The 22,348-nt window shown below is 42.0% G+C and overlaps 2 long non-coding RNA genes across 2 annotated transcripts; one reads left to right on the top strand and one right to left on the bottom strand.

Moving 5' to 3' along the window:
* The first annotated feature begins 944 nt into the window (after positions 1 to 944).
* Positions 945 to 21,764, top strand: LOC117530522. The gene is made up of 3 exons (XR_004566401.1): positions 945 to 956; positions 2,329 to 2,330; positions 21,553 to 21,764. It is a non-coding gene; the product is annotated as an uncharacterized LOC117530522 (long non-coding RNA).
* Positions 10,903 to 16,875, bottom strand: LOC117530508. The gene is made up of 3 exons (XR_004566388.1): positions 16,730 to 16,875; positions 11,195 to 11,197; positions 10,903 to 10,915 (listed from the first exon to the last, which is right to left on the bottom strand). It is a non-coding gene; the product is annotated as an uncharacterized LOC117530508 (long non-coding RNA).
* Positions 21,765 to 22,348: the final 584 nt, after the last annotated feature.

Here is a 22,348-nt window from a genome sequence, read left to right as displayed (position 1 = left end):
TGTCTTCCATATTGAACCTTTTCACAATATTCTATTTTTCTGAGATACTGAATTTGGGGGTTTCAATAGTTGTCAGTTATAATCATCAAAATTAAAAGAAAAACACTTGAAATATATCACTGTGTGTAATGAATGAATATAATATACAACTTTAACTTTTTGAATGGAATTACTGAAATAAATCAACTTTTCATGATATTCAAATGAAATGACCAGCACCTGTACATCCCGACACAACAAGATCTGTAAATATCGCCACTGAAAAGTATGCGAGGAACTGGAGATTGAAGTAAAAGAAAACATCTGGGAGCATGAGCCAGCACCAATCCCATCCAACAGAAAACTAACCATCTTCTACAACAAAGAGATCTCAGCAGGAAGACATATCGAAGGAGGTGCAGTAAAACCTGATATTGTCATCTGGAACAAGCAAGAGAAAACAGAACCTTGAGGCAATCCCCGGTCACCCAAGCAGACACGAGGTGCAGTTGTCTGCAATTAAGGGAACGATCACCATCTTGAAGAGAGCCCTCGGATACAATGCCACCAGTGTTTAGGGTGCACTTTTAGACCCCGGGTGAGGGGGCCAGTGCATTCTATTAAAAAGAAACCCAAGAGAAATGAAAAAAAAAGACAATTTGGCTGTTCTGAATGTGGTCGACAGAGCTTCCTGAACAGACGGATGATAATTCATCCAACAACCCCAATTCCAGTGAAGTTAGAATGTTGTGTGAAATGTAAATAAAAAAAAGAACACACTGATTTGCAAATACTCTTCAACCTATATTTAATTAAATACACCACAAAGACAAGATATTTAATGTTCAAACTTAGACTTTTTCGTTTTTGTGCAAATATTTGCTCATTTTGAAATGGATGCCTGCAACACATTTCAAAAATGCTGGGACAGGGGCAACAACAGACTGGGAAAGTTGATGAATGCTCAAAGAACACCTGTTTGGAACATTCCACAGGTGAACAGGTTAATTGGAAACAGGTGAGTGTCATGATTGGGTATAAAAGGAGCATCCCCAAAAGGCTCAGCTGTTCACAAGCAAAGATGGGGTGAGGCTCACCACTTTGTGAACTACTGCGTGAAAAAATAGTCAAACAGTTTAAGAACAATGTTTCTCAAGGTTCAATTGCAAGGAATTTAGGGATTCCATCATCTACAGTCCATAATATAATCAGAAGATTCAGAGAATCTGGAGAACTTTCTACACATAAGCGGCAAGGCCAAAAACCAACATTGAATGCCCGTTACCTTCGATCCCTCAGGCGGCACTGCATTAAAAACTAACATCATTGTGTAAAGGATCTTACCGCGTGGGCTCAGGAACACTTCAGAAAACCATTGTCAGTTAACACAGTTCGTCTCTACATCTACAAGTGCAAGTTAAAACTCTACCATGCAAATCGAAAGCCATACATCAACAACATCCAGAAATGCTGCCACCTTCTCTGGGCCTGAGTTCATTTGAAATGGACAGACGCAAAGTGGAAAAGTGTGCTGTGGTCTGAAGAGTCCACATCTCAAATTGTTTTTGGAAATCATGGACGTTGTGTTCTCTGGACAAAAGAGGAAAAAGACCATCCAGATTGTTACCAGCGCAAAGTTCAAAAGCCAGCATCTGTGATGGTATTCGGGTGTGTTAATGCCCATGGCATGGGCAACTTACACATCTGTGATGGCACCATCAATGCTGAAAGGTACATCCAGGTTTTGAAGCAACATATGCTGCCATCTGCAACGTCTTTTTCAGGGACATCCCTGCTTATTTCAGCAAGACGACGCCAAACCACATTTTGCACGTGTTACAACAGTTTGGCTTCGTAGTATAAAACAGTGCGGGTACTAGACTGGCCTCCCTGCAGTCCAGACCTGTCATCCATTGAAAATGTGTGGTGCATTATGAACCGTAAAATACGACAATGGAGACTCTGGACTGTTGAACAACTGAAGTCATATATCAAGCAAGAATGGGAAAGAATTCCACCTACAAAGCTTCAACAATTAGTGTCCTCAGTTCTCAAACGCTTATTGAGTGTTGTTAGAAGGAAAGGTGATGTAACACAGTGGTAAACATACAACTGTCCCAGTTTTTTTGAAACATGTTGCAGGCATCCTTTTCAAAATGAGAAAATATTTGCACAAAAACAGTAAAGTTTATCAGTTTGAACATTAAATATCTTGTCTTTGTGGTGTATTCAATTGAATATAGGTTGAAGAGGATTTCCAAATCATTGTATTCTGTTCATATTTACATTTTACACAATGTCCCAACTTCATTGGAATTGGGGTTGAACTTCTACCATTGCTGCAGGGAGACGTCTCTCCTGTGCCAGTACTCAGCTGGATAACCCAGCAGTTCACCAAAATACTGATCCTGGACCCCAGCAACAACAGCCTCAACAGGCTGTAATTGTAATGGTAAACTGTAAATTGGTTTATTGAGGAGCTCAACGCATAAGAAGTGGGGAAGGAGGACAAAGGCAGTATTTGAGGAAAGGAGAAGAGAAGTGGATCTGCCAGCAAAGAAGAAAGAAGACACCACTGTTCAGGCGAGTGGGTCGAGGAAATGGTCTCCAGTAATGCAGAATAAACGATGCATATACAGGTGAGCTCTTTAGCCTCCTTCGTGGGCATCTTTATTGTAGTACAACTTAGCAGCACGGTGGAGCAGAAGCCGTGGCCATGAGCGCTAGACAAGGCAGCATGAGCACGGTGGTGGGTGGGGGTGTTGTGTGTGTGGGCGGGGGTGTGTGTGTGTGTGTGTTGTGTATAAACTGAAATTCACACAAATGACCCCCCCTTCACTTGATTGATCTTGGTTATCATGGTTATTTTTTCCTTCTAAACACTGTTCAAAATTCATTGTTGTGGAAATACTGATAATATAGCCTTTGTTGTCATTGTACATATTTCATACTTACACTGAAATTTGTCCTCTGCATTTAACCATCTTACTTACAGTTAGACACAATCCAACCACAAGGAGCAGTGGGCAGCCACAGCCCGGCGCCTGAGGACCAAATCCAGATGTAGAGAAAGGAGCAGACCCTAAATAAGCATGCTTTGATTGTAGGAGGAAACCGGACTAACCGGAGCAAACCCACCCCATCACCCAGTGCCACCATATGAAATTATAAATTCTAGGAAAAATGTTCTTGAGGGTGAAATTCACCGAAAATGTTTATATGCTTTCATTTTTGATGGCTTTTGATTCAGATTGATTTATTGATTCATTTAAACACTCTTCACAATTCTTTCTCACAAAATGTTAAATTTTGTTGTAAACAAATGCTGTTTGTTGGACAAACAAACAAAAAAATTCAACCAAAATGCTTCTTTTCCCCCCATTTGTCATAAATTTGAATATGGGCAAAATATCAACTTTTGGTCATGAAAACCATGAAATACACCCAAAATTGAGTGAGTTTCCGAGAGAGAAAACAAATCACCAAAACAGACGGCATTTAAGAAAATTTAAACTCAAAAGTTTGTGAGAGAACCTCAAATTCCAGGAAAAATATTCCAGCAAATTTCTGTCCCCTGATACAGTTGACACACTGCTGGCACAACATTTCAGCTGGTACTTATCAGGTTTCATTCAAAAGTCTATTTACACAATAGTGTAAACACTAAATGACTCTTACAAATTTACAGCCATTGATAAAGAATTTTATTTGGGGATATGTCATCATTTTCCTCACCTGCATAGTGCAGGGAATAAACCCAGGTGGGTGAGCTCTGGTTATTGATTAGAACCAGTTCATGATCTCTGCTGCTCTACCTGTAAGGTCAGAGGTCAAACCATCAGCGGTGACAGAAGGTCGATGGTGGAGGTGGAACAAGGAGTGTCTTAAGGGGAACAACATTTTTCCCAAATCAGCGGCGTTTCTGATTCTATCATGAAGACAGTTTGGCAGCAGAAATGCTGGAAGATCAATATGACAGAAGAGACGGACATGAACTGAGGACAAGATTTACAACGCTGCCGTTCAGTTGCTCTGATCCAGGTTTCTGACAGCTTCAGTCAGCTGGATGTTGGCTCCTCCCTCCTCTGCATGGACAGACACGCCCACCATAATGTGTCAGCTGTGTTCTGTGGGTCATTCTGTAAAACACTCCTGCATTAGTTGATGCAGCTCTATGACATCATATTAAAATGCTATCAATCAAACCCCTGTGGAGGCTGCTCACCTTTGACCTTGCAACATATTAGATAAAATCCATTCAACGAAAAAAATTCATGGTATTAATTTGGAACCTGTAGTATCACTCCAACCTAAATTATCCAAATTAATTTTTACTTATTCATATACAAATTATTTAACACATCAAACATCAACAAAGTTTTAAGTTAAATGGTTGAAAAAAGGTTGTCAAATATTACTATGGCAACTCTTTAGAGAGACAAATGTCCAGTGTTTGTTATCCATGATATTACATTTCTCAGGTCAGTGGTTTTATTACACAGCTGACGTATTTTTAATAGAACAAGATTCTGATAAATATAAAGCTGTGTGAGGAAAAATTCAGTCCAGCAAACTGTCTGTCTCCGTGTCTGAGGCGTCACTGTTCACCATTTGGTCCATAAATGTACTGGACCATAACTGCATTTATAACAAAAATCCATCAGATTAACAACAGCTTCTTCTCAACAGTAACAGCTGTTACTCACTCACTCATCTTCACTGCTTATCCGGGATTGGGTCGCGGGGGCAACAGCTCCAGCAAGGGACCCCAGACTTCCCTTTCACAGGCCACATTGACCAATTGGCCACCACCGACTGGGGGATCCTGAGGTGTTCCCAGGCCCGTATGGAGATATAATCTCTCCACCTAGTCCTGGGTCTTCCCCAGGGTTTCCTCCAGATGGACGTGCCCGGAACACCTCCCTTGGGAGGCACCCAGGGGCATCCTTACCAGATGCTCGAACCACCTCAGCTGGCTCCTTTCAACAAGAAGTAGCAGCAGCTCTATTCCAAGCTCCCACGGATGGCCAAGATTCTCACCTATCTCTAAGGGAGACACCAGCCACCCTCTGAAGGAAGCCCGTTTCAGCTGCTTGTACCTGCGATCTACTTCTTTTGATCTTGACCCATCCCTCATGACCACAGGTGAGAGAAGGAACGAAGATTGAGCAGTAGCTCGAGAGTTTCGCCTCTTGCCTCAGCTCTCTTTTGTTACAACAGTAACAGCAGAGCGAATGCAACACCGCCCCTGCTGTGCCAATTCTCCGGCCAATCTCACGCGCCATTATCTCATTACTCGTGCTAAGACCACGAGGCACTTGAACTCCTTCACTTGGGGCAATGTTGCATTCCCTACCTATAACAGGCAAGTCCATTGGTTTCCTGCTGAGAACCATGGACTCAGATTAGAGGTGCTTATCCTCATTCCAGCACCTTACACTCGGCTGCGAACCGATTCAATGAGTGTTGAAGGTCACAGGTAGATGAAGCCAACAGGACGACATCATCTGCAAAAGTAGTGATGAGACCTGAAACCCCCAAACTGAAACCCCCACCCGACTAGCCTTGATATCTGTCCATGAATATCACAAACAGGAAACATTTCTTGAATTACATGGTGTAGTCTTTATTATAAAAATAAGAATCAGCACAAAGCAGAAAAAAAGTCAGAAAAAAGTTTAATATAACATTCAGGAAATGACCAAAATCTATAAAAATGATGAAGAAAAATATATAAAAAAAAAATTGAAAATGATTGATATTAGAAAACAGGAAACACTCAAATATGTGAAAAACACTAACATAATCTGAAAGTTTAAAAATCTAAAAGTTGATCAAAATTGATTAAAATAAAAAAGTACTTAAAAACAAATATTTTTAAAAAAGGGCGATGGGATCAAAATCAGAAATTATTTAGAAACATTATTCACTATCAGTGTTCAAATGTGAAACTTCTCACCCTGATTAAATTTGGAAAAATTATTAAATACAATATTAGTTCTGAATCTTAAAAAATTCTGTGTCTGACTGTTAAACCAAACTAAATGCACCTGATTCAACACACACTGGACCAGAACAGAACCAGAGTTTAATGTCCAACTTGTTACATTGATTCTGACTCCTGTTAAAATATTGTTGATTTTCAAGATGGAAGTCAGAAATCCTGAGCTCAAAGTAAATTTTGGCCTTTTTTGGGGTGAAAACTGAACATGTTGATATAGAGACAAGAACAACTTTTATGACAAACTGCACATGTTGGTGCTTCTCGCCCAGTATTACCAAAGGTGTGACATTTTTTTTTTTACTCATCTTATTATTATTATTATTGAATAATTGTCATCCTTGTTTCAGACGGTTTGCTCTCATGTTGCAGAAGATAAAGCTGTCAATCTATTTCTATAGTTTGTTGTGTCAACGTGGTGCAATACAAATTGGATCATATTCACTGGCAGATTGTAAGAGTTGAGAACGATTCTACCACGCGCCACCTTCAGATGTCCATGCTGTTCTTCCTTCACTGACCTTCAATCAATTTTATTTATATAGCGCCAAATCACAACAAACAGTTGCCCCCAAGGCACTTCATATTGTAAGGCAAGGCCATACAATAATTACGTAAAAACCCCAACGTCAAACGACCCCCTGTGAGCAAGCACTTGGTGACAGTGGAAAGGAAAACTCTCTTTTAACAGGAAGAAACCTCCAGCAGAACCAGCTCAGGGAGTGGGCAAGTCCTCTGCTGGGACTGGTTGGGGCTGAGGGAGAGAACCAGGAAAAGACATGCTGTGGAGGGGAGCAGAGATCATCACTATGATTAAATGCCGAGTGGTGCATACGAGCAAAAGGAGAAGAAACACTCGTGCATCATGGGAACCCCCCAGCAGTCTAAGTCTATAGCAGCATAACTAGGGATTGTTCAGGGTCACCCTGATCCAGCTCTAACTATAAGCTTTAGCAAAAAGGAAAGTTTTAAGCCTAATCTTAAAAGTAGAGAGGGGTGTCGTCTCCCTGATCTGAATTGGGATCTGGTTCCACAGGAGAGGAGCCTGAAAGCTGAAGGCTCTGCCTCCCATTCTACTCTTACAAACCCTAGGAACTACAGTAAGCCTGCAGTCTGAGAGCGAAGCACTCTATTGGGGTGATATGGTACTATGAGTCCCTAAGATAAGATGGGACCTGATTATTCAAAACCTTATAAGTAAGAGAAGAATTTTAAATTCTATTCTAGAATTAACAGGAAGCCAATGAAGAGAGGCCAATATGGTGAAATATGTTCTCTCCTTCTAGTCTCCGTCAGTACTCTAGCTGCAGCATTTTGAATTAACTGAAGGCTTTTCAGGGAACTTTTAGGACAACCTGATAATATGAATTACAATAGTCCAGCCTAGAAGAAATAAATGCATGAGTTAGTTTTTCAGCATCACTCTGAGACAAGACCTTTCTAATTTAGAGATATTGCGTAAATGCAAAAAAGCAGTCCTACATATTTGTTTATATGCGCATTGAATGACATATCCTGAGCAAAAATGACTCCAAGATTTCTCACAGTATTACTAGAGGTCAGGGTAATGCATCCAGAGTAAGGGATCTGGTTAGACACCATGTTCTAAGATTTGTGGGGCCAAGTACAATAACTTCAGTTTTATCTGAGTTTAAAAGCAGGAAATTAGAGGTCTATCCATGTCTTTATGTCTGTAAGACAATCCTGCAGTTTAGCTAATTGGTGTGTGTCCTCTGGCTTCATGGATAGATAAAGCTGGGTATCATCTGCGTAACAATGAAAATTTAAAGCAATACCGTCTAATATACTGCCTAAGGGAAGCATGTATAAAGTGAATAAAATTGGTCCTAGCACAGAACCTTGTGGAACTCCATAATTAACCTTAGTCTGTGAAGAAGATCCCCATTTACATGAACAAATTGTAATTTATAGATAAATATGATTCAAACCACCGCAGCGCAGTGCCTTTAATTACCTATACAGGCTCTAATCTCTGTAATAAAATTTTATGGTCAACAGTATCAAAAGCAGCACTGAGGTCTAACAGAACAATCACAGAGATGAGTCCACTGTCTGAGGCCATAAGAAGATCATTTGTAACCTTCACTAATGCTGTTTCTGTACTATGATGAATTCTAAAACCTGACTGGAAACTCTTCAAATAGACCATTCCTCTGCAGATGATCAGTTAGCTGTTTACAACTACCCTTTCAAGAATTTTTGAGAGAAAAGGAAGGTTGGAGATTGACCTATAATTAGCTAAGATAGCTGGTCAAGTGATGGCTTTTTAAGTAATGGTTTAGTTACTGCCACCTTAAAAGCCTGTGGTACATAGCCAACTAATAAAGATAGATTGATCATATTTAAGATCAAAGCATTAAATAATGGTAGGGCTTCCTTGAGCAGCCTGGTAGGAATGGTTCTAATAGACATGTTGATGGTTTGGATGAAGTAACTAATGAAATAACTCAGACAGAACCATCGGAGAGAAAGAGTCTAACCAAATACCGGCATCACTGAAAGCAGCCAAGATAACGATAAGTCTTTGGGATGGTTATGATTAATTTTTCTCTATAGTTAAAATTTTATTAGCAAAGAAAGTCATGAAGTCATTACTAGTTAACGTTAAAGGAATACTCGGCTCAAGAGAGCTCTGACCTCTTTGTCAGCCTGGCTACAGTGCTGAAAAGAAACCTGGGGTTGTTCTTATTTTCTTCAATTAGTGATGAGTAGTAAGATGTCCTAGCTTTACGGAGGACTTTTTTGTAGAGCAACAGACTCTTTTTCCCAGGCTAAGTGAAGATCTTCTAAATTAGTGAGACGCCATTTCCTCTCCAACTTACGGGTTATCTGCTTTAAGCTGCGGGTTTGTGAGTTATACCACAGTCAGGCACTTCTGATTTAAAGCTCTCTTTTTCAGGGGAGCTACAGCATCCAACGTTGTCTTCAATGAGGATGTAAAACTTTTGACGAGATACTCTATCTCACTTACAGAGTTTAGGGAGCTACTCTGCACTGTGTTGGTATATGGCATTAGAGAACATAAAGAAGGAATCATATCCTTAAACCTAGTTACAGTGCTTTCTGAAAGACTTCTAGTGTAATGAAACTTATTCCCCACTGCTGGGTAGTCCATCAGAGTAAATGTAAATGTTATTAAGAAATGATCAGACAGAAGGGAGTTTTCAGGGAATATTGTTAAGTCTTCAATTTCCATACCATAAGTCAGAACAAGATCTAAGATATGATTAAAGTGGTGGGTGGACTCATTTACTTTTTGAGCAAAGCCAACTGAGTCTAATAATAGATTAAATGCAGTGTTGAGGCTGTCATTCTCAGCATCTGTGTGGATGTTAAAATCGCCCACTATAATTATCTTATCTGAGCTAAGCACTAAGTCAGACAAAAGGTCTGAAAATTCACAGAGAAACTCACAGTAACGACCAGGTGGACGATAGATAATAACAAATAAAACTGGTTTTTGGGACTTCCAATTTGGATGGACAAGACTAAGAGTCAAGCTTTCAAATGAATTAAAGCTCTGTCTGGGTTTTTGATTAATTAATAAGCTGGAATGGAAGATTGCTGCTAATCCTCCGCCTCGGCCCGTGCTACGAGCATTCTGGCAGTTAGTGTGACTCGGGGGTGTTGACTCATTTAAACTAACATATTCATCCTGCTGTAACCAGGTTTCTGTAAGGCAGAATAAATCAATATGTTGATCAATTATTATATCATTTACTAACAGGGACTTAGAAGAGAGAGACCTAATGTTTAATAGACCACATTTAACTGTTTTAGTCTGTGGTGCAGTTGAAGGTGCTATATTATTTTTTCTTTTTGAATTTTTATGCTTAAATAGATTTTTGCTGGTTATTGGTGGTCTGGGAGCAGGCACCGTCTCTACGGGGATGGGGTAATGAGGGGATGGCAGGGGGAGAGAAGCTGCAGAGAGGTGTGTAAGACTACAACTCTGCTTCCTGGTCCCAACCCTGGATAGGTAGGATAGGATAGGACCTTGATGCCAAGCACCTGTTTGACTTGATGACAGCTACACTTCATCTTAAGTAAAAAATATTTTCTAATCAACATTGATGAATATACAACATGACATTCTTACGGATAGTTTTATCTCAGTCAGACATAAATCCATGCTTTCCTTAATTTATCATTTTATTTGTGTGTCTGTTTTGAATATTGTTTTCTACATTCCAATTCCAGTGTCTGCATATTCTTATGAATTAGTAGTTCTTTGCTGTTCAAAAGGTCGTACTTGCAGTACAGGCAGCATAAAATCATCTTAAAATGACAGTAATATTTATCTCAGTTATTTCTGGGACAGTTTATCATCGAGGGAGGTGATGGTCTAGTGGTTAAGGCATTGGGCTTGAGACCAGAAGATCCTCGATTCAAATCCCAGCCTGACTGGAAAATCACTAAGTGCCCTTGGGCAAGGTCTTTAATCCCCTATTGCGTAGTGAGTGCCTTGCATGGCAGCATAACTGACAGCTGGGGGAATGTGAGGCATTATTTGTAAAGCACTTTGAGCATCTGATGCAGATGGAAAAGCCATTTAATTATCATCCAACAAAAATGGTAAATACATGGACTGCATTCATATAGCGCTTTCCATCTGCATCAGACGCTCAAAGTACTTTACAATTATGCCTAGCATTCACCCATTCACACACCAATGTCAGAGTGCTGCCATGCAAGGGCGCTCACTACACACCAGGAGCAACTTGGAGATTAAGGACCTTGCCCAAAGGTCCTTAGTGATTTTCCAGTCAGGCTGGGTTTGAACTGAGGATCTTCTGGTCTCAAGCCCAACACTTAACCAGTAGACCATCACCTCCCCAACAAATAGTTTTCATTATGTGCCCGAATATGTTATTATAGCAAGAAAATCAGAGCTGTGTTGAATCAACAGCAGTTCTGTTTCATTTTCATATTCAGCCAATACGAAAGGTCAGAGCCGACTGTACTTCCTCAGGAGGCTCAGATCTTTCAATGTCTGGAGAAATATGTTGCAGATGTTTTATCATTCAGTGGTCTCCAGCGTCATCTTCTGCACTGTACTGTACGTGCTGGGGCAGCAGGCTGAAAGCAGCTGACATGAACAGACTCAACAAGCTCATCAGGAAAGCTGGCTCTGTCCTGGGGGTGAGCTGGAGTCTGTGGTGGAGGGGCCGGAGAGGAGGATGCTGAAGAAACTGCCTCAGCATCCTGGACAACACTCCCACCCCCTGCATGCCACACTGACATCCTGTCAGAGCACCTTCAGCCATTTACTGAGACCACTAAAGTGCACCACAGAATGCCACAGGAGGTCACTCCTACCAAGGATGAATACAAAATGAAGTTATTCAGTTATGTGGAGTACTGTCAAACATCTTGTGCAAATGTCTTCCATTCATTTTGCAGCACTTGTGGGGAAAAAAAAAGGAGCCAGCTGAAGTGGATGTGTCATCTGGTAAGGATGCCTCCTGGGCACCTCCCTAGGGAGGTGTTCCAGGTACATCCAGCTGGGAGGAGACCCAGGTTAAGTCCCCTACTAGGCGGAGAGATTATAGCTTCACACTGGCCAGGCCAGTGTGGTGGTTTAATATGTGGTTCATATTTTGGTGGTTAATGTGGCCCAGAAAAAAAAAGAAAGTTTAGTGTCCCTTACTGGAACTGTTGCCCCCGTGACCCCTGGGAAATCCTACTCAAGAGAGATTTCATGTGATGTCATAATTCATAGTGAAGCTGCACAGCACGACAGACCCCCATACTGTTGTTATAAGGCAGACAGGTAGACAGTTAGGTGGACTAGATTAGGATAAGCTTTATGCTACATTATAGTTTTATGTTGTCTTGTTTCACATTCAGCTTCTATAAAGCCATTGTTACAAATACAAGTACAAAGTATTCAGTGTACATATCACCATTCCATTTATGTTACTGAAAAAAGAAAGGAAAAAACATTTGCTGTCATTGAGACTGACTGAGTTAAAACCTGTGTCGCAGACCGAACAGTCCCCTTAAAAATCGGTCCCTGCCTGCCTCCACTGATGTGCATGGGTCATTTGGAACCACAGCAGCACATCTGAGAGTCTTTTCACCCAAAGCAATCAAATGGATTAATGGGATTATTACCATCAGATGACAAAGTAAAACATCCTAAATAATTCAAAAGTAGTTTAAGCAGAAATGAGGCAAAACTCTGTGACGATTTGAAATGACGATGTGCAGTGAACGCATCAGCTAGCAGCTCATGTAGCCGCAGTGCTCTGATCGCTTCATCCATCTTTTATGATGAAATAATGCTGAATTTATGTGAAATGATTGTTGTACAAAAGCTTCAGATATCTGTCGCTGAGCCAGATGATGACTGGAGTGCAGTTTTAAGCAGAAATCCATGAACCTGGTTCTAATGACACATACGCAGTGAAGGCACCGCGGACCATTTTATGGGGGACTGTTTGGTCAGCGACACCTGCACTGCAACGTTTGTATTCTGTTTTCATGTTATATGCACTATTTGGTATTGTTTGAACATATCACATCTGTATTATGCATATTATTAGAGCTGTCAGGGCGTTCAAAATATTTGCACAAAATCTGAAAAGTAATTCTGACTTTATGTTATTTCATTTAATAATTTTCATTGTTGTTATTTATGTTATTTATATTTATGTTTGTATATTTATGTTATATTTATGTTTAATATGTGCTTGCTTGGGGTGTGTTTGATCAACAATTAAACTTTTAAGGACTGTCATACAGCTGTTATCAAGCTATAAGCTATTGGGGTCAAAGAACCCAAGATGGCGGCGCGCACAGACGCAGCGGCTCACGGTTCTCCACTCTTCTGATTTATTTAGTATGTTTGTATGTGTGTTGCTGGACAAAGCCTACATTCAGTCGCTAGGATCTGCTGAATCTGGGATTTCGCTGTGGAATGACAATCTCAATCACGTTGGACTATCAACACTTTCATAACATACCGGAGGACAGCCAGGACTCCGGGGTCTCCGTTGGTGGTCCTCCCAGGCGGCAAGCCCAAAAGGAGGCGTAAACAAAGGAAGCAAAAGCGAGGCTGCAGGCCGGCCCGCTAGCACGGCTTAAGAGACAACCACTGAAGCTGCCGCTCCCCAGCCTCTTCCTATCCAACGCCAGATCCATTGTGAATAAGATCAATGAGCTGAGATTGCAGACTGCGGTAAACAAGTGTTTCCGGACTGTTGTGTCACAGTAATAACAGAGACCTGGCTACAAACATCTGTACTGGACTCGACTATTGAGTTAGCCAACCGCACGGCTCACCGCTACGATAGGAACAGCGACTCCGGTAAGAGCAGAGGAGGGGGACTGTGCATCTATACCAATAACAGCTGGTGCAGAAATGCAGAGACTGTAGACAGCCATTGTTCCCCGGACTTGGAATATTTGACTGTGCGATGCAGACCCATTTATCTTCCTCGCAAGTTTACCGTCGTCATGGTGACGGCCGTATACATTCCACCTGATGCTAATGCTAACTTAGCCCTGGAGGAGCTACACAGAGCGGTTAGTAGCCAGCAGAGCGCTTACCCTGAAGCCGTGCACATCATAGCAGAGGACTTTAACCATGCTGAACTTAAGTCAGTACTCCCTAGATTCCATCAGCATGTTAAATGTGCAACTAGGAGTGTAAAAACGCTGGACAAAGTATATAGCAACATAAAGAAAGGCTATAGAGCAAGACCATTATCACATCTGGGACTGTCAGATCACTTGTCCATGCTGTTGATTCCTGCATACACCCCCCCTCAGGAGGAGAGCTCCCCCAACCATAAGGACTATACGAGGGCTGTCAATAAAGTATAGGTACTTTTTTTTTTTTCAAAAACTATATGGATTTCATTCATATGTTTTTACGTCAGACATGCTTGAACCCTCGTGCGCATGCGTGAGTTTTTCCACGCCTGTCGGTGACGTCGTTTTAAGGACTTCCCACGGAGCGAAACGTCGCGCAGCGGTCCCAGGCGCCGTCGTCAGCCTGTTTCAAGCTGAAAACCTCCACATTTCAGGCTCTGTTGATCCAGGACGTCGTGAGAGAACAGAGAAGTTTCAGAAGAAGTCGGTTTCAGCATTTTATCTGGATATTCCACTGTTAAAGGAGATTTTTTTTAATGAAAGACGTGCGGACGGGTCCGCGCTTCGGGACACAGCCGGCGCAGTGCAGCGGCACAGGAAAAACACCTCCGTGTTGATAACCATTTGTAAAATCCAGGAGGCTTTTGATGGCTTTCAGTGGAGTGAGTATATGAGAAATTGTTTAACAGCTGTACATGTTCCAACTTGTCCTTAAGGTTTCCAACAGAGGTGTTTTTCCTGTGGCGGAGCGTCGCGGCGGCTGCGAGCTGACGCTGCAATCCGCCCGCACGTCTTTCATTAAAAAAAACTCCTTTAACAGTGGAATATCCAGATAAAATGCTGAAACCGACTTCTTCTGAAACTTCTCTGTTCTCTCACGACGTCCTGGATCAATAGAGCCTGAAATGTGGAGGTTTTCAGCTTGAAACAGGCTGACAACGGCGCCTGGGACCGCTGCGTGACGTCTCGCTCCGTGGGAAGTCCTTAAAGCGACAGTATCACCTCAAAATCTCTCATCAGCCGTTAAAATTTTCACTAAAACCAGCTTAATTTTTCGAACCGTGTCCACTTCGATGTGCCTCACAGGTTTAGAAAAAAATTTGATCAAACAAAGCGCCAGTCTCTCAGCAACTTCTCAGACAAAGGAATTCCGACGAGGGGCTGGACGACTCCTCCCACAAGGAGTGCTCACAGGCGAATGATGTCACCGACAGGCGTGGAAAAACTCACGCATGCGCACGAGGGTTCAAGCATGTCTGACGTAAAAACATATGAATGAAATCCATATAGTTTTTGAAAAAAATAAAAAGGACCTATACTTTATTGACAGACCTCGTAAAAACTTGGCCAGAGGGGGCATTACATCAGCTGCAGGACTGTTTCAAGGGCACAGATTGAAGTGTGTTTGAACACCAGGACCTGGAGGAGTACACCACATCTGTGCTCTCTTACATCAGTTTTTGTGTTGACAATGTCACTATTGACAAACGTTTCCGGGTGTATGCTAACCAGAAACCCTGCATGACTAAAGAGGTCAAGGTACTGCTGAGGCAACGTGATGTCGCTTTCAGGTCTGGGGATGGGGTGCAGTACAGCACAGCCAGAGCCAACCTAAAGAGAGGCATCAGAGAGGCCAGAACAACATACAAGATGAAGGCTGAGGACCACTTCAGCAACAACATGCGCCAGTGTGGCAGGGACTCCATCACCTCACCCACTTTTAACTCCAGCACTGCAATGGCGGAGGGTGGCGCTGCGCTAGCGGAGGAGCTGAACCACTACTTCGCATGCTTTGAGGTGGAAAGACAAAGCTGGCTCCTTTCAATGCGAAGGTGCAGCGGCTCTACCTCTGAGTTCCCCCGGATGACCGAGCTTCTCATCCTATCTCTAAGGGAGACACCAGCCACCTTCCTAGGAAGCCCATTTCGGCAACTTGTACCCACAAGCTAGTTCTTTCGGTCATGACCCAACCCTCATGACCATAGGTAAGAGTAGGAATGAAGACTGACCAGTATTGAGAGCTTCGCCTTTTGGCTCAGCTCCCTTTTTGTCACAACTACGGGAGAGCAAATGCAATACCGCTCCTGTTATGCCGATTCTCCGGCCAATCTCATGCGCCATTGTCCCCTCACTCGTGAACAAGACCCCAAGGTACTTGAACTCCTTCATTGGGGAAAGACCACATTCCCTACCTGGAGTAGGCAATCCATTGGTTTCCTGCTGAGAACCAAAGCCTGAGATTTAGAGGTACTAATCCTCATCCCAGCCGCTTCTCAAGACATACTTAAGAAATTTGTCCACCTTGTAGTCAGTTCTTTTCTGGTGCTGAGCAACATGAGTGGACCGTCGGCTTGATATGTTATGTCGTTCCACAAACTTGAAATACTAGCCATTCAGGGCTGTGAAGTACTGGTTTCCATGCTGCTTGTGCAGCCACAGTGCCTTTCAGACTCTTCCCTGTTATGCGGGCGCCTGCCGTTCCCCTTTTGTGGAACCATTTTAGCAGCTCCTCTTCAATGTCCTCATAACGCACTTTACTCCCCCCACCAGGCAGCCGTTTTGGCCAGGGCTGCAAGCTTATCCTTGTTCCTACACCACTCCGTGATGCTTTTCCTATCGACAAGGAAAATCTAAGCAGCGTGGTGCTTCCCCTTCTCTTCCATTTCTTTCATGACTTTTAGCTTGAATGCTACCGAGTAGCAATGCTTACGTGGAGCTATTTTAAGTAATGGTGTAGCAACTACTGCATGCAGAAAAAACATTTGTTTTAGTCTACGCTGCTTCTCATGCATCCAGTCCACATGTCCGTACTTACAGTAAGGCCGTACTGTGTACAGCATGCATGCAAGCATGTGAAAATGATCATCAATAAATGACACCCCCCCCTTTTTTTTTTTTTTTTTTTGAAAATTGCAGGGCCCTGGGGCATTTAATAGAGTGAATATTGTATATTTAGTGTACTTTATACTTATATACTTTTGTATGTGTGAAATGTATCCTCTTGATGTACATTTCCCTTTTGTTGTTTCCATTAGTTCAATGACTTACTGTCATCAGGTCAAACTCACCACTCTGCTACTTTATTTTAATGAGTGCTGTTCTAATATTTATTGTAATTTGTTTCTCTACAGCCATTGCTGGTGATGAAAGAAGAAGCTCTCCCTGAACACCAGCAATGGAATCTGAGTGTTGACCAGGAGGACATTAAAGAAGAAGAGAAGCTGTGGATAAGGTCAGCAGCTTCAGCAGCTGGAGGCGGCAGATCTCACTAAGTTTGGTTTCACTGCCGTCCCTGTGAAGAGTGAAAATGATGATGAAAAGCCAGAGTCATCACAGCTTCATCAAAGCGGAAGTGATGAGAGCACAGAGACTGCAGCCAGCAGCTCATCTGTCCACAGAACACTGACAGCAGAAGCTGATGGAGAAGATGCAGGAGGAATACAACCAGCCAGCAACTCTTGTTCAAACAGTCATTTACAACCAGATACCATGGCAGGAGCTCAGACAGTTCTGGAACTGAGACTGTGACAGTTATGACTGGAAACAGACCAGAGAACTTTGGTCACGTTTTAACTGTTGAAAAAATATCAGTATTGTTAGTTCAAGCAATTGCAATACTGCTGAGAAACAATTAGAAGGATCTAAATATGAAAAGCATCTGGTCACATGACCAACTCAGGGGCAAAACAAGGGGAGCCAAGCAAGCAGAAGACCATTTAGCTGTTCTGATCAGGTTAAAAAACATAAACAAAAGGGCACTCTGAACAAATACATGAGAATTCAGACAGGACAATAACCATTTGGTTGTTCTGGGTGTAGTAAACGATTGGCCAAAGAGTGATCTAAGCAAACATATAAGAGTTCATACAGGAAAAAAACCATTAGCTGTTCTGAATGCGGGTAAAAGATTTGGACAAAAGAGCAGTGTGTACAGACACATGATAATTCATACAGAACAAAAAGCATTGGCTGTTCTGAATGCGGTCAAAGATTTGGACAAAAGAGCAGTGTGTACAGACACATGATAATTCATACAGAACAAAAAGCATTTGGCTGTTCTGAATGCGGGTCAAAGATTTGGACTGAAGAGCAACCTGAACACACACATAATTCATATGGGACAAAAAGCATTTGGCTGTTCTGAGTGCGGCAAAGATTTGGACAAAAGAGCCACCTGAACACACACATTATAATTCATACCGGACAAAAAGCATTTGATTGTTCTGAATATGGTCATAGATTTGGACGAAAGAACCATCTGCATACACGCATGATAATTCATACTGGACAAAAACAAGATAAATGAAAAAAACAAAAGACAAAAACCATTTGGCTGCTCTGAGTGCGGTCAAAGATTTGGACAAAAAAGCAACCTGGAGACACACATGATAATTCATACACAAGCCTCGAGTGTCCTCGGTCCCACTGTGAGGGGTTTGCCAGGAGAGATCTTGGTATGAGGATGTTTCAAAAGAAACAAACCCCAGCTAAAACCTCCACAAAGCGCCTAGGCACCAGGGCGTATGAAGAAAATGGTGCAACTTCTCCCAGTGCTGTGGGGAGACATCTCCTCTGTAGCAGTACTCAGCTGGGTCAATCCACCAGATCAGCGGTGTCATCCACCAGATAGTTCTGATCCTGGACCCCAGCAACAACACCATCAATGGGCTAAAAGAATCCAGTGAAACTGCATCATTGTAAATTGGTCCATTGGGGAGAAGAAAAAAGATCTCTCACTGCTTCCCCTACTCAACTTGAGAAGTGGGGCAGAGATCAAAGGCAGTATTTGAGGAGAGGAAGGTCACCATCTTGAAGAGAGCCCTCGCATACAAAGCCAGTAATGTTAAGGGTGCAGCTTTAGACCCCGGGTCTGGGGCCCACTGCACTCTTGTAGAAGGAATTCAAGGCAATGAAAAAAAAGACAAAGTATTGGCTGTTCTGAGTGTGGTCAACAATTTGCACAAAAGAGCAACCTGAAAAGACACATAATAATTCATACGGGACAAAAAGCATTTGGCTGTTCTGAGTGTGGTCAGAAATTTGCACAAAAGAGCAACCTGAACAGACACATGGTAATTCATACGAGCGAAGCAGCACGAAGCTTGCTCTTATGGTAGACAAAGACCACAAACCAGAAATGACACAGAAATTCAGCCCAGTGGAGAAAAAGCGACAAAACTGGACAACGTTATCGTAAAAAGCCAAAAACCAATGGTAGACGAAGCGACAATCCAACGCTGTGCCTCTCTGCCGAGTCAAATTACGTCAGGCAGAGATTAATAACTTCAAAGTGAATCACCGGTTTAAGTCAAATGACACCTCTTTCCAAACGTTGTAAGACAAACAAACTACAATTGACTAAAAAGTTTTTTCCCCTCCCAAAATGAGATGTTATGAATTACATTGATGCTGATGTGCAGTGCAGCTGACTGAGCTCAGCTCAGAGGTATTCCACTATTGAGGTTTCAAATCCCGCAAAATCTCACAAAACTTTGAAGAGTTCGCCACTCAGTGACATGTCTTTAACATGGAGAAATGCAATGAGACTATCTGATCAGGCTGCACTTTAAAGGAGACCTGCACTGAAATAAATGTGGTCAGATTTCAGAAAGAAATAGCTGATATGTATTTACAAGACCCCTTATGAATGCAGTAAAGTAAATCTGTAAGCCCAAATTTGTAATTCAGTGGGAAATCTTCGTTAAAAATGACAAATTTTGTAGCTAAAATTTAGCCCTCTGTGAAAACAGTTTGTACATCCGGATCATTTCCATGACGTCAGGGACAGACGACGCGCTCCCCGCCTTCAGTCCATCCCGCATTGAACTGATTTTATCTGTTAGTAATGTTACTGTTATACACATCCTGGTTTCAACATCCAAAAGTAAGCTGCAATGAATGTGAGATACAGCTCTGATACATGATACATGCTCAGATCAGCGCGACATCGACGTTCTTCCCCCATGCCTCTCTCTCTCTCTGCCTCCACTGCACTTAACGAGTGCATGCGCTCATTAAATGCCGCCGCGGGCCACTCACACCCTGTGTCTGCTGTGCAGCCGCAAACACGGCTCTTTCTACTGAATGGTGCAGCCTTGGGCACAAGTCCAGAGACTACGCTTGCCGTTTTAATGTGAAGCAGCCGGTGACACCTGTTGCTCGCAAGGACAGACTTGTGGCAAAATCCGCAGCGCCGCACGTCTCGTTAATCGGAGCCGCAGAGCTCAGTGGCCGCTGAGAGAGATTTATATCGTTTTAATGACTTGAATTCTTTGCGGGTCTCACCTCCATATCCCGCGATGGTACTGGAGGCGAAGACAGTAGACTGTCAATGCAACACCACTCAATCAAACGGGCATATGAAAAGTCCACCAAATAATTTTCAAGCGCAAATAAAAGAAATGTTGTACTCACCAAGCGTACCCCAAGACAATATGAAGTTTAAAAAAGTAGATCCTTCCAAGAAAAAAGACATAAGACAAGAAAAAGGTGCAGATGAAACCTGATGTAAATCCACAAATTACAGTTGGTGCGTGCAATGCATGCTGGGAGAGGGTCTTCTCCGTGATGTCTTGGCAGCGTCCATGATGAGAGGGACAGTTTTTGCGGAGGGCTAATGTTAGCTGTAAATTTGTTATTTTTAAATGAAGATTTCTCCGTTGAATGACAGATCGGGCTTGAAGATTTACTTAACTACATTCAGAAGGATCTTATGTGTACAATATGTCATTTTTGGTCCAAAGATCTGACTGCATTTATTTCAGTGCAGGTCTACTTTAACTGCTGCACACGGACCACAGCATTAACATCGCAATATAAACTTTATATTGTACCTAAAACTCTTGGGACTATATTTTCTGGGTTTATAGACTTTATTGAGATTGTTTTACATAAAAATACAAGAAGCTCAGGTTGTTTCTCCGTTATTTTCAATGGGAGTTGCTGGGAGCTGCGATCGCTTCCTGTTCATGTCGCTCTGGGGAAAGTGAAGTTTGCTCTTTAATGCCTGCCTATTGTCCTTTACAATATTGTTTGTCCGTTTGTTCCAGACTAATATATAAAATGTATGAAATACGTTTTGCTCCATGCAGGTTAAACATAGCAGACACGGATTATTTGGAATATTTGTTTTAGCAAGTGTCAGGGTTTCATGCATGCAGTCTCTTATGAACGTGATGAATTTTGGTATTATAATGCACATTTGGAATTGTAGTTATGTTGCTGCTCTATGCTGTTTTGACTGCAGTGAGTCTCTGGCGCTCAAGGGATTATGGGATATCTCAATAGGGCGAATGGAAGTGACATTCATGCCATTAATGTCTGAAACGAATATGCTTTGACAAAAACTACAGATTTTGTTATTTCTATTTATGTCCAGAGATCAAGGATCCACCATGTAGAGTTATGTCCAGAGTTTAAGGATCCAGTGACCAATTTCATATTTATTTACTTTAAGACTCAATAAAATGTTGTTGACATAGAAAACCTGTAAAAACCTACTTTTAGTACACAGAAAATTCACAAGAGGATAAGGTAAGAAGATACAGGAATCAATCAGGAATCGGATTGATAAGTGGAATCGATAATGGCATTGATATTGATAAAATCTATCAATACCCATCCCGAGACCTAAATGTCATGGTCAGATGCTGAAAAGCTTTGCTTGTTCGTGTCCGTGACATATATTACAAAAAATAAAGAGGGAAAACAGTTTAGCTGTTCTGAATGTGGTAGAAGATTTGGAAAAAAGAGCAACCTGAACACCACACTACCTTGAATGTCTTTGGGTCCCACAGTCAGGGGTTTGACAGGAGAGATCCCGGTATTAGGACATTTCAATGAAACAAACCCCAACTCAAAACTCCACAAAGCAAAGATGGAAAAGTTTTAAAATGCTTAAATTAACTGGCCGGATGTCACCACAGAAGAAAAGGTCCCTAAACCATGCCAAGGCACCAGGGGGTGTGAGGAGAGCAATGGTGCAACTTCTCCGAGGGCTACAGGGAGACATCTCTCCTGTGGCAGCACTCAGCTGGATAATTCACCAGATCAACGTAGTTCTGATTCTGGACCCCAGCAACAAAGGGCCAAAAGAAACAAACTACATCATTGTAAATTGGTCCCTTGTGGAGAAGAAAAAGATCTTTCACTGCTTCGCTTACTGTTGGCATGAGAAGTGGGGCAGGAAGTCAAGGCAGTATTTGAGGAGAGGATAGGTCACCATCTTGAAGAGATAAGACTAATGTTTAGGGTGCAACCATCGACCCCGGGTCTGGGGCCCGTTGCATTCTGTTAGAAGGAAATTCAAGACAAATGAAAAAAAAAAAAGACAAAATTGCATCACAATTATGCCGTGGTTTTCACAAAAATACTGAATGGAGAAGAGGACACACCAGACTGACTAATGACTGGTGAACACAAGCCTACTACCAAAAAACCAAGGAAACACAGCTACCCAACAAGTACAGACCCATCTGCTGCTGAACAACAACATATAAATGGCTGACAGGAATCATAGCTGATGCAATTTCTGAACATCTTGACACTGGTGGCTACCTGGAAAATGAACAGAAAGGTTTCAGAAAAAGATTAGGAACTAAAGACCATTTATTGATATATATATATAAAGCTATCCATAAGGACTGCAAAAAAAGGAGGAGAAACCTTAGCATGACATAAATTGATTACAAAAAGGGCATTTGACAGCGTGCCACACTCCTGGATAATGAGATGCTTAGAACTCTACAG

Source organism: Thalassophryne amazonica, chromosome 18 (genome assembly GCF_902500255.1).
Source record: "Thalassophryne amazonica chromosome 18, fThaAma1.1, whole genome shotgun sequence".
In the NCBI taxonomy this organism is placed as follows: domain Eukaryota; kingdom Metazoa; phylum Chordata; class Actinopteri; order Batrachoidiformes; family Batrachoididae; genus Thalassophryne; species Thalassophryne amazonica.
The sequence above is the reverse complement of the archived record's forward strand: the minus strand, read 5'-3'. Positions and strand labels throughout refer to the sequence as shown.